General features: G+C 33.9%; 1 long non-coding RNA gene across 1 annotated transcript in view; it reads left to right on the top strand.

The window, feature by feature from the left end:
* The window catches only part of LOC116551250, a 504,137-nt gene extending 496,917 nt beyond the window's left edge, over positions 1 to 7,220 (top strand). The window contains exons 4-5 of the long non-coding RNA XR_004268797.1: positions 4,000 to 4,146; positions 6,741 to 7,220. This is a non-coding gene — a long non-coding RNA (uncharacterized LOC116551250). The remainder of the gene's footprint in view (positions 1 to 3,999; positions 4,147 to 6,740) is intronic.
* The last annotated feature ends 5,698 nt before the right edge of the window (positions 7,221 to 12,918 follow it).

Here is a 12,918-nt window from a genome sequence, read left to right on the forward strand (position 1 = left end):
GGTGCCTCAGGGAGTCAAACATTCACATCCCCAAGAGAGCCAGGTGAAAGCTGTATCACCTTTTATGACCTAACCTTAAAATCATGTAGTATTACCTAAAGTGTAAAGGCTGTCAGAAACTCTTGTCTAGATTCAAGAGGAGGGTAGATAATGACCTCTTTATCAGAGGCACAATTTCAGAAGAGCGTGCGGGAGCCAGAAATATTGTTGTGGACCTTTTTGAAAAATACCATCTGTCACAGGTAGATAACACCAATGTAAAGATAAGCAAACCTAGGCTCAGTGAGCTTGAGACGTAAAATCATCTGGGCACGTTTGGTCTGAGGTCTCGGACCAGCAGTGCAATACTTCCTTAGCTGTCAGTAGTGCTTTCTCCTATGCTCCCTGAATCACCGAAATCCCTTTCTCATGGGAATCACAACAACAGCATGCAAACTCTCCACTATCCTTAACCTCACAAAAAGACACGTTTGGAATATCCAGATGACTTTATTTCTACCCTCTCTGGCTTTTATCTGGGTCACATTCTTATCTCATCACCTTCCTGTTGGCTAGGCTGATGAGGAGCAGAGAGTCATGTTGCTTTCTGAAAATTTTAAACTTCTTTGTTTACACCCTCAAATTTACATTGACAGCATGCACCATGGGCTCTTGTAGAAAGATTATCTGATGTGTCATGACTTCATAAAGAATGCAAATGCCCCTCGATGAACTGAAGTAAAAAGAAGAAATAGAAGGGAAAATGAGTCTAATAAGAAACAGAACTTTTAAGAGATGACAAATTCTACCTGACACAATTGTTTTATTTTAATCTGATATTATAAAGCTGCTAGTTTCTGAAAATATATCTTTTTACAGTAAATATTCTTGTGAAATCTGCCAACCTACTTTTGTTTTATTTCAAAAGCTTTTGTACCTCTCCAGACTGAACAAAATACTTCAAAGATGATGTGGACATTTAAAGATCGAGAATAAAATCAAGAATGCATTCAAATGAATAGTGAATTCAAGTAACTTTCAAATGTTATTCTAATTTATGAGTCAGTGCTACATAGATCTTCCCACTTTAAAAACAAGAATATTTGTTGCTGATGTCTACCAAAAAGTAAATTTAATGGTAAGGGTTTTTCCCCTTACCATTGAGCTGAATATTTCTTAATGAGTTAGAGAAGTATATTCTGTTCTTTTTTGGAAGCTCCATCAGAGTGGAAGATATGTATGAACTACAAAAATGTCTCATTAATTTTTAGTTATTGGTTTCTCATTCTATGACCTAGAGTCAAGAAAATTTCAGAAAATCACAGGTTATTTGTTGAATGTTCCAAGTTCAGAATTAAATAACTCATTGTTGGGAAAGGAGAATAATATGGAAGACATAGCCCACACTTGAGTTTACCACTGAACTGAGCCAACAGATAAAACTTCACCAATTTCCCATCACTAAACCTGAGGGTTACACACAGCTGCACACGTCCTCACACTCTAACTCTTTCTGCGTGAGAGAACTTGTCAGACTTCCTAAGGTCAATCCCTTTACCCCTCTTCTGAGAGCTGCAGTGGAGATCCAGAACACAGTGGAAGAATATATTAAAATATATGTATCAAAGGTGTTCTATAAATTCACAACATTTCAATGTGTTATCCCTTAGATAACCAACACTCATTCTATTTCTCAATGCATCTTGCTGTTTTGAATATTAAGTCTGACACAACGTACTAGCTTAAATGGAGACTATCTCTGCCTTTATTTACTAGATCTGATTGATATTGTTCTCTGGAGTCTAAGAACTCTCTTCCCATATCAGGTGAGCTGCATAAATAAAACGGCATTTAGTCTGTATAGAGTGTATACTGTGTGTGCAATTCTGTCTAAATACTTTCCTATTATGCCACATAAACTTGCTGATAACCCTATAGAGTAGGTCTTGTTATTTCTATTCTACCAATGTAAAAATTGAGGCACAGAAATGTTAATTTTCAGAGCATGAAACTTATGGCTGTGTTTGAAACCAGCTATTTCAAAGCTCATGTTAATTATTACTGCAAACTGCATGCTAATAAAGATGCAAAAAAAATCAAGATGGAAACCCAATAATTATTATCAATATATCTAAGAGGTGAATGCACTAAAGAATTTGTGTTATAAGTTCCCTAAGCCTTTTTTGTTATGTATGCTATTACACCCAATTCAAAGTTTGCCAGGTGTTATGGATATTTCATATTTACTTTAAAAGTAAAATTTAAATAAACTGTTATGTGGTAATGTGTCACTGAATAATCTAATTGACTATCATTTTATGTATATTTTATCTCCTTGGTATGTGCTGACAGGTCAGGTATCCATTGAACCATCTTAGTTAAAAAAAAAAAAACAGTAATATTCCCCAACATCACTAGACATTCATCAAGTTCAGTTTTTAAATGAATCTATTACAAGTATAGTTGCTGCCTTTGTGTTTCAAGGTGAAAAAGAAAAGCACGATTATAATTCTTTAAGTATGTAAAAAAATTCAAAATTGCCCAATGGAGTATAATAGTTTTATTTTGTGAAAAAAATTTTCTCAAGGCCATAAGCCAACCTTATTAAGAGTAGCACAGATTTTTTTGCATGAAAATATGGTGGCACATTCAGAAAATTATAATAATATAATAGTTTAATCTCATTTGTAACAAAAAACTTCAAACTTCTTGTACACTACAGGCAAAAAAAAAAAAATCAGTATTCAAGGCTGCCCTTTGGAGAAGTTGGTTTATTATGAGTCCTATAAAGTATCTTATTCTAATATACCTGTGAATTAATGTTTGTACAAATATTCAACTCAGCTATACTGGAAGAACTTTATCAGGAGGAAAAAACAATTCAGCCCCATTCAGACTTGTATTAAATTAGTCCATTTTCATACTGCTATGAAGAACTATTTGAAACTGAGTAATTTATAAAGAAAAGAAGTTTAATTGACTCACAATTCATCATGGCTGGGGAGGCCTCAGGAAACTTACTATCATGACAGAAGGCAAATGGGAAGCAAGGCATCTTCACAAGGCAACAGGAAGGAAAGTGTCAAGCAAAGGGGGAAGAGCTCCTTGTAAAACCATCAGATCTTGGGAGAACTCACTTGTGTCATGAGAACAGCAAGGGGAAACCTCCCTGTGATTCAATTACCTTCACCTGGTCTCTCCATTGATATGTGGAGATTGGGGGATTACAATTCAAGATGAGATTTGGGCGGGGACACAAAGCCTAACCCTTATCAATTGGTTTTAGAGAAGATAATATCACAATTAACTTAATCTTTTATATTTTGTTCTTATGAGGAAACATTACCTTATAAAATTGAGTATTAGAGTAATGAGAATGAACGTATCAAAGATTTGAGACTAAGGATGGACATCTGAGTTTGAATGGTGACCTGGTTAGCTCTATGCTTCAAGTTGGTCACTCTTGGCATACCGAGGAAACTGTATGTAAGAGAAAGCAAGACTGAAAAAGCAAGTCAAAAAGAACAATTAAGCATCTTTCCCAATAACCCAAGAAAGAATAACAGTTTTAGGAGGAAATATAAATACGAAACAATAGAAAGCATGAATCAATATTTTATGGGAATTATATAAAGGGGAAATTTTTCTAGTACCACATTCATTTTTCTTCTGAAGGTAGATCAAATTACTCATGAGAAGCCACTCCTTCCCCTGTCGTAATGGACAAGGTTCAGTTTGGCTTTGAAGGTCATCAGCATGTAACTCATGCCTGAGATATCATGAATTAAACTGGAATGGACTAGTGCCAATACTCATTCCCAAAAATGTTATTTCTTATTCCTTGCCTGAAAGCTGAAAGCTAGTAGAGTAGAATGTGGAGCTGCTGGAGGCCAGAATATAGAAAATGTCTGCCAAATTATCATATAAATAGAGCTAAATTAATATTGTCTTATTAGCTCCTGGATCTAACCCTTTCTGAAGCCATTAAGCTAATTGAATTCCTTTATTTTCTTAAGATAGTTTGAATTGGGCTTTTCTTACTTGCAATAGGGAGAATCCTGAATATTCCCTGAGGCTTATAGAATTGCAGAATATGAGCTAAAAGTTGTTTATGTAGACCAGTATGAAAAATATAATAAAATGCACGACAAAGATCTATAGATTTTGGTAAGTCTTTGGGCTTTCACTTTTGAAATATTGCAGTCCATATTTTTTCTTTCAAATTTTGCTTAAAGGCTCAAAATCTTACTTGAAGTTTTTTAAAAATATTTTTTAATAAGAACTACCTGTATCCTTGATATTTGAGGTACTGCTCAGCATATGTTTCAATTACAAACTTTTTGGTTAAGCAACTTCGGAGTCTTCATAAAGTTATAAAGACTAATTTTTTTTAAGTTTAACTTTAAATTTTAAATTATAAAGACATTTATGCAAAAAATAGGAAATTGATGACAACTGAAATTCTCACTCAAGTTTTTAAAGTTAATTAAATAAAATGCACAATAGAAAAATGAAATATTAATCACTAATGCCATTTAGTATTCGTAACAAGATACTCTAGCCATCCTAATTATTTGAAATGTGATACAACCACATGAAATGTTCCTTTTGTGTGTCATTAGGAGACAGGAGACCACTTAAAAATGCTTCATGTAATCTTGGTGTTTTAATATAAAGAAAAATGAATAGGTGCTATGGTTACAATTTATGAAGGTGTTAATATGTTCCAACAATGAAGATTTTCCTTATAATTGTTTAGCTATATAATTCAACAGTTTGTGGATATAAAAAATTTTCCTTAAAAATGCAACCATTGAAAAATAAAGTCATATTAGATATTTATTCTATGTTTAATCGGCACATTATTTTAACTGAATACCAAATCAAAAAATTATTTGATTTATTCAGAGTACAAAATCCTCAAAGCTATTTAGTCAATATTTCCTATTAAGTCTTTTTATTAAAGAATAAAGGCAACATAAGATAATCAAAATCCAAATATAGAGAAAAGAAATATTTTCAGTGATTTTTTTATTGATCGTTTGTACTCCAACAATTCTGATAACTTTTCCCATGTATCAATAAACTACATAGAATCTGGTGCTTGTGCTATTTTTCTCTGAGTGGTTGATCTTATTCCTATTAAGTGAATTTTATGTATTAAGAAAACTAGACAATTGATTTACCTTTTCACAAGTTTTCCAATGCAAAGGTTTTTAAAAAGAATTTTATGTAAATAATCTTTAGCTTTATGAGTTCTACGTACTATTTCATATGTACAGAAGACTTTCTTGTTCTAAAATCATTAAAATTTTTTTCCAGAATTTATTCTAGCCTGGTTCCATTTTATACGCTTACATCTTTGCTCCATCTGGATTCATACATGTATATTTGCTTGATGTTTGTGTTTGTAAGATACAAGGTTTCAATTCAAATTTATTCTGTTCTAATTTGCTATGCAGTTTTTTCTGGTGTCATTTGTTGAATAGTTAATCTTTTCTCAGTCATTTCAAATGCTATATCTTCTATCTCATATGTATACACACACCCCCAAATACAGGCTCCAAGAGCAGAGAGATTTGTCTGTTTTGCTTATGCTCTACACACTAGCATCTAGAATGGAAATTGCCTGGCACATAAAAGGAACTTAATATTTGTTGAATGAACATATGCTACTTCATTAGGGCACAATATAACCTCGTATATTCAATTTCCTTAAACTTCCTCCTGTGCCCCAAAATATTACCAAATATAGATTCAGGTAAAAACCATAAAAAGGCAACTGAGTTAATTTACTTCTGGACCTCCAAATAATTGTTCTTAAGCCTACTGTTGAATTTTCTCCATTTCCTCTGCTGAAATATTCTCATTTTTCCATAATTAAAAACTCAGAAGTTTAAGAACAGTCTTTTGGAGAATTTTTTGATCTTTTGAATCCAACACACAAAATGAGATGATATTTTTGTCTGTTGCGAGAGGCCTGCCCTTGGAGGAACAGGATTGTGTGCAGCTCCCAGTGCAGTAGCTGTAACTCAACCCCTTTCATTCGTGAATTAGCATTTTGAAAGTGACTTTCATACATCTATACCTTGAGCCCTCTCCAATTTATTAAAAATAAAATCACTTACAAGCTTTGATACATCATTAGAACCAAATTGCACAAAACATACCTGACAACACAGTAAGATTGTTGTGAATCAGCCATACAATTGATTAGCCACTCTTTAATGGTGAGCCTAGCATCTCCACAGCTCCTAGGAGAGGAGCTGGAAGCTAAGGGGAGTAGCTGTGCATTCTGATTAAGTATTTATTGACATCTCATTTAATTCCCACAACAACCCCCACAGGCCAAGAAAGATTAAATTCCCAAAGGTCATTCATCTTGAAAGGGGTAGAGTCAAGAATTGTAGGTTTGTCTGATTGGAAAGACCAAGTTTTTACCTGCTGGGCTACCCTGATAAGAGTTTTCATGTATTGGTGATATTTCTGGAGGTTCCATCCCTTTTCAACCGGTAACATTGTTCTCTCATTGAGGTAATAAGCGAAGCTCTGATAAGAGAGTGGCTGGAGCTGGGACATATTTCTGAAGTTGATAGAATGCATTACTAAAGAGGTATATCAAATAATTATTTTGTGATGTAAACCTTGAATGTAGGAAATGTTCAGTCTTCTAGACGCTGATTTCTTTGAAGAGTACAAAGAGTTTGGGTGAATGCAGAAAACTCATTTTAATTCTTGAATATGTCTTGTCATTCTGTCAGAAAGGTTCCAAAATGCAGGACCCTTTTCTTGCACTGAGTGTGGCAGTGCTCCTTGGAGCCACAGCATATGAGAATTGTGAAATTACAGGTTCAACTGGCTGTGAGAAGAGAATGCACAAAGGATTAAGAAGCAATGGTAAAGCAAGGATGCAGGATCAAATATGGCCAAATAGCAATATTTTTAAAACTGTCTATTAATTTTTGAGTGTAGGTATTTTTAAAACATGTAATCAAATTAAGCATAACTGTAAAAAAGTGTTGAAATTGAAAGAAATTCAGTGTTTAGTTTCATTAGATATAAGGTCTTTATTAATGGTACTATACATTTCTAACTGCATGGATTTTAAAAAATCAGTCTTAAAATGAACAGAATGTATTTATTTGGCATCCATACTGCTGTGAATAGCTGTAACATGTGTTTAATGTTTGTTCTATGCAATTCCCTTACATGTCACAATAAAAAGACCTTTTTGAAAAATCCACTGTAAATGACCCTTTATGATTACATTACTGAAACACCCTTTTCAAACCTTTTGTAGTGTGCACATTATCTTTGGATATATCTATTCAAAGTTAAAAATGCCTTTTCCATTTATTTCATTCTGTTTCTAGGAAAACATTTCATCACCAAGCAGCATATTCACATTCATCAGTAATTACTTGTACACTATCCAATTTGTATCTTGTGAAGGCTTATGGGAGAATAATTGCTGTACTATGTACAGAGAAGGGTTTAGCCAATGCTAGCTTATAAAATTCAAACATTCTCCCACTCACAAATGACCCTGAAATTCTTATTAGCTTTAAAATGTCTAATTATATCACTGCCTTTCTGTACAGATCATTTTGAGTGAAAATGATTCACTTCTTTAATCCAGCCTCTCATAGTGATTCCATTTTCATACCTGCCCTCACTTCATTCCTCACCTAACCTCTTTCTTGCTGTTGCTGTGATATCCCTGGTAACTTGAAGAATGCAGTCAGGCCAACCATTCAGAGCTTCATGAACAAAATGAAATTCACTCTCTCTTCTATTTTAGTTTCACTGAATTATGTTTATTGTGTTGGAGGAATATTATTCAGGCTAAGGAATATAGTCACAATAAACCTTTCTTCTTTGGTGTGAAGTATCATTTAGATGTTTAATCACCTGAAAAGCCATTTACTGCTTTAGATATACCTTCCCAATGAGCATAATCTTTTAATTAATTGATTTCATAATTTTGTACTTAAACATGAATTTGTATTTGACTGCACCAAATATTATGGAATATCCATTTCTTAATCTCAAGTAATTATGCATAAATTTATGTTGTTTCTTTCAATAATTATGGAAACATCATAGCTGGACTAGTGTTCTCGATGAATAATCAGTAATTTCTTACTATAGATTGGTAAATATCTTAGAATTTGTGGTCTAAAATTGCGTTTTCAAATTCATATAAAAATACATCTTGCTTTATACACTGTTTACCGTCAGACTGTCTGCAGGATCAAATAAAGGATGTGTACTTTGCTGGCGAATTTGCAGAAAATTAGATAAATAAGGAAAACAAATCAAAATGGATCACCCAAACTTCACATTAATTGCCAGTAAAGGGGAGGTTAAAACACATTAGGGTGAGAGCCACCATGAACATGTCCATATCCTCTTTCCTCCACTGTGCTAGTTGCCATAGACTTCCTAAAACTAAATTTGAGTTTATAGAACAGAAGCACCATTCCATGTTATTACATCTCCTTGGATGAAGTGGAGAGGAAGAGAACAAAAGGAAATCTCTATGCTCACGAATTTTGACAGGTTCTTTTCCCAGAAGAGAAACATGAACCAGTATCTATCATCTCCCACCAATTAACGCCTCACACAACCTCTAGGGAAGAACAAGAAGTTAGTTTGGAAGCTGGGATCAGTTAAGGAACATCATTTCAACGAAACAAAAAAAAAAAAAAAAAGATTTTAAGCAGAGTATTTCCCTTTAACAAAGACTTGTTTCAGAAAGACCTCAGTAAATTAATATAGGGCAATTGCATTACATAAGGAATGTAGAGTGTAAAATCTTTTGTATATATGGATGTTTACAATAGACTGTATTTTGGGAAATCTAATAAATTCTCTCAACATCTGGCCTTCTGTGACATGAAGTCGTTTTTACCCATAGTTGAGCCACTGCTTCTGGCTTTTTTCCAGACTGTTGTTCCTACGATGGCAGCGTAAAAAATGCTCAATGCTGTATATGTAAATATGGGCATTTGGGTTTTAATGATTTACAACTTGAATACATATTTTTCATCAGTATATATAATATAGATTTTTCTTTATATTTTGAAGCACATTAATCAATTACTGATGGGTTTGAAAATGAAATCTTATACATTTCAAACATACTTATTAGGCTTATACAATTCAAGGGAAAAATGCATGTAGACACTTTTGTTTTTAGGAATTTCCCTTTAATTTCTATGAAGTAAACAATGCAAAAGAAATAAGTATGGCCAAGTTAAAAAAAACTTTCAGAAAACTTCCGAAGTGAATTTATCTGTATCGTTAGATTTCCTTCAATTAAGTATTTCATTCCTAAGGTTAGAATTCAGTAAGTCAGCTTCTTTCTTTGCTGCTTCTCCAAGTGACACATGGGTTCCTGCTTAATGAAATTCTTGTTTGTTATATGTATGTATAAACATGCTGATGGCATGGAATAATTAGTACTAGCTAACAGGTCTTCCAAATTCATTCAGTCCCAAGTATAGTTTATCTTTTCGAATAAATTGAAACTGATAGAACTTTTTTGCTGGTATATCTTCCACATGGTTAACAACCATCATTGACTAAAAAGAGTTTAACAAGGAGTCAGTGGTCAAATGAATCTGTTTCTCATGGCAATGATTTGCCAGGAAGCATGCTAGTGTCTGTAGCATATGTGCAAATATAGAAGGTATAATTCCTTCTCTTAAAAAAAATCTCAAAACCAATGTGAACAGACATGAAAATCCAGATTGTAGGAATTTGTGCACACACAGTGTGGTGTAGACTATGTGCGCGAAAAGCATTTAGAGAAGGATGTGCATGTGTTATAGATGTGGCATATTTGTGTCCAAAATAGATATTTTAAATGCTTATAAAAGGGTGCTATTATAAGGAAACATTTAATTCCAAAGCAGAGAATAAAGTACAGCAATGCTTCCGTAAGGCTAGTAGAAAGCTATATCTTCTCTGTCTCATGGAGTCCCATTATCTTCTAGGTCTCACAGAGTCATATTATCTTGTCTGTCTCATGGAGTAACATGTCTAGGCTCTTTACTATTCTATTTTCTTTTTCCGTCTCCCACCTCTTTGCAGTTAGATTTTCACTAAAGATCCCCAGAACTGTAGCTTGTACATATTGGATGACCATGGCTCTCGCTTTTGCTGTGTCAGCAAGACTATTTATAGTTGAGGGTATACTGTTACAGAAAGATTTGTTTGTTCGTTTTTTTTTTTTGGTAACCTAATTCCACATTTTTAGAAGAGATTATCTCCTTGAGATCTTTTAAGTGTGATCACAGATCCACACCAAATAGCTTGTCAGGCTGGTTGAGGTCATTTGATACCTAGGCTGTTTGTTCAAGCAGATTTGGACAAATTTTCTTTGAGAACATGGTAGGTTAGAAGGTGAATCAATGTGTCTACTACAGAACTTGTCCTAGGTCTGGCAACTTTTTTCCACTCACTTAATCCTCTCAAACTGATTCAGCTGACTTGTCTGGCCAGGCAGTTTCCTTGTCTCCTCTGGCCACCATCTCATACTGAGTACAGTGGAAATACTTATGAACAACATTTATATGGTACCCATATTTAAAATTATTCCCCATCCAACTTATTATGTGCTATTTGACGCTTTCAAATTAATTCAAATGGATTACTACTTACAACCAAACCTGCCAATAATCAATGAGCAACACGTTAAATTTAGGTGTAGAGAAAGACAAGAGTGACTTTCCTTAATCATCTAGAGGATTCCTTCATGCTTCTCCAAGAACATCATCTGTATCTGGCACCTTTTTATAATCCAGGGACCTCCAGAAATCCTCTTCATTTATTCTTTTCCTCTCCCTTTATCTGTCTTTTCATAAAACTCAAAATCAATGAATTTTCCTGGTACTTTTCACTACCATGAAATTAGAAAATTTTGCTCAGGAAATCTGAGCTAAGATCTATGACTCCTACCTATCCATTTTCATATGCTAATCCCAAAGAGGTTTTCTTCCGTGATGTTCTGTTATACAGATAGATGTTAGCTACATGGTATGTATAGCAATGGCTTTCCCTCAGACGGCAGGTGCACAGGGCAATGGTGCCTACTCTCTTCTAAAGGCTTGGGGGCTAGGGGCATTAAAGTAGGATTCAGAGCAGTTAGTTATTAGCCAATACCTCAAATTTTTATCAGCTCCTGAAACCTAGATGCAGCTTTTCTCACCATTTTTAGACACTGAAAATCTTATTTTGAAAGGAAACAAATTAAAAATACATACTCAGTTATATTTGTTTTACTTTTTTTTGTTTAACTTCTGGCAGGTTGGCAAAAATGTGCCCTATATCTCCCATTTGGAAAAGGAATCCATCAAGTGATTTAAAGAAAAAGACATAAAAACCAATCATCATAGCAGAGGGAAGACTAAAGATGTAGAAGCTAAACAAACAGCTAGATCTCACCCCCAGTGAAACAATAATAGCACAATAGTTAATTTAGTGCAAACATTCATAAAAATATGCTATTAGGGCTATTTTATTTCCCTATGCATGCATACCTGGAAATGCATTCATAATCATGAGAAAATAAGTATTTTGAAACACACATTGAGTTCCCTTTTCTCAGAACCTATAAAAATTCCTGTACTCTAAAAATAATTTTAACTTCTTTAGTGCAATCTATAAATGTGGCCTTTGGGCCTAGTGTTTATGGCAGATGGAATGTCTATTTGGACTAGCTAAGAAGACATCGATGTTCTGTAGGTATTGACATAGCAGCCATAAGCTTCCATCTGCCCTTATGCCTGCACAGCAAGGATTTAGCCTAAAATTTGAAAACGTATCTTAATGTGTAGTTGTACAGGGATTCCCGATTAACATAACAGTTAATTCATCATAAATTCTTGCTAAAATATAAGCTAGATTTATATACATATACATCCATATGCACACACATTATACATATAATACTTCAGAGCTATTCTTAATTGCTATAAATCTTTCTCATATCTTCTGGAAGCTGTATCTATTAATTTCTTCTGGATGTCTCATATCTTAAGTAAATATTCAACGTTAAATAATCTTATGTAATTACAGAGGTTACAAAAATAATTGCTTTTGTTTCTCAGAATCACAGCATTTTCTTCCAAGTCATAACACATTGCTATACAAATGTATTTTCATTTTTGTATTTATTGTGTTTATTGAACACCTTTCTGACTTGATTATAGCTAATTTCCTTCCCTGATGTTACCAAACCGGCCAAATCTAGCATCATTTATTTATCTAATAAATATAATTCTTCAAGAATGAGATTGGATAAGACTACTTTCAATGTATCTCTAAAACTAGCTACCTTCAGAAAAAAACATTACTGTATAACTAAGCAACTTTGTTCATTTAGAGATACTAACTCATATTAGTTTCTTAGACTATACGTCATTGGACAGTTGAGAAATTTGAGGTAAAATGTAAATCCTCAGTTAATTGCCTTGATTTCCTTACTTGTGAAAGCATATTTATCCACAGATGCAATAAACATACATGAAAATGCAAGTTTAAATTGGGCTGGTGCTCACTGAAAGAAATAATTTACTTACTGATATTCCACTACCTTAAGAAAGAACATCATGGCATATACTAGATGTTTTTCCTATAAGCTAGATTTTGTTCAAACACTCCTCTCCCCATCAAACGTGAAATGCTTTGTAGCACACAATACAGTTCAACATCTTGAGTGGCTCCAGAGAGACTGTACCTCCCCACGAGTGGGGCTTGAGACAGACTCTGGAACAGGCATTCATATTGACCCCAGCAGAAGTATGAATAGGACAGTGATTGCCTTCCCAGTTAATTTCATCCTTCTTTCAGGAGAGGGAGGGGAGTTAATTTTCCCTTTTCAGTTCTTAACATATGATAGTAACCGACTTAAAACAACAATTTTTGGGGGGT

The sequence above is a fragment of the Sapajus apella genome, unplaced genomic scaffold (genome assembly GCF_009761245.1).
Source record: "Sapajus apella isolate SASKATOON/1434 unplaced genomic scaffold, GSC_monkey_1.0 scaffold9, whole genome shotgun sequence".
Classification (NCBI taxonomy): domain Eukaryota; kingdom Metazoa; phylum Chordata; class Mammalia; order Primates; family Cebidae; genus Sapajus; species Sapajus apella.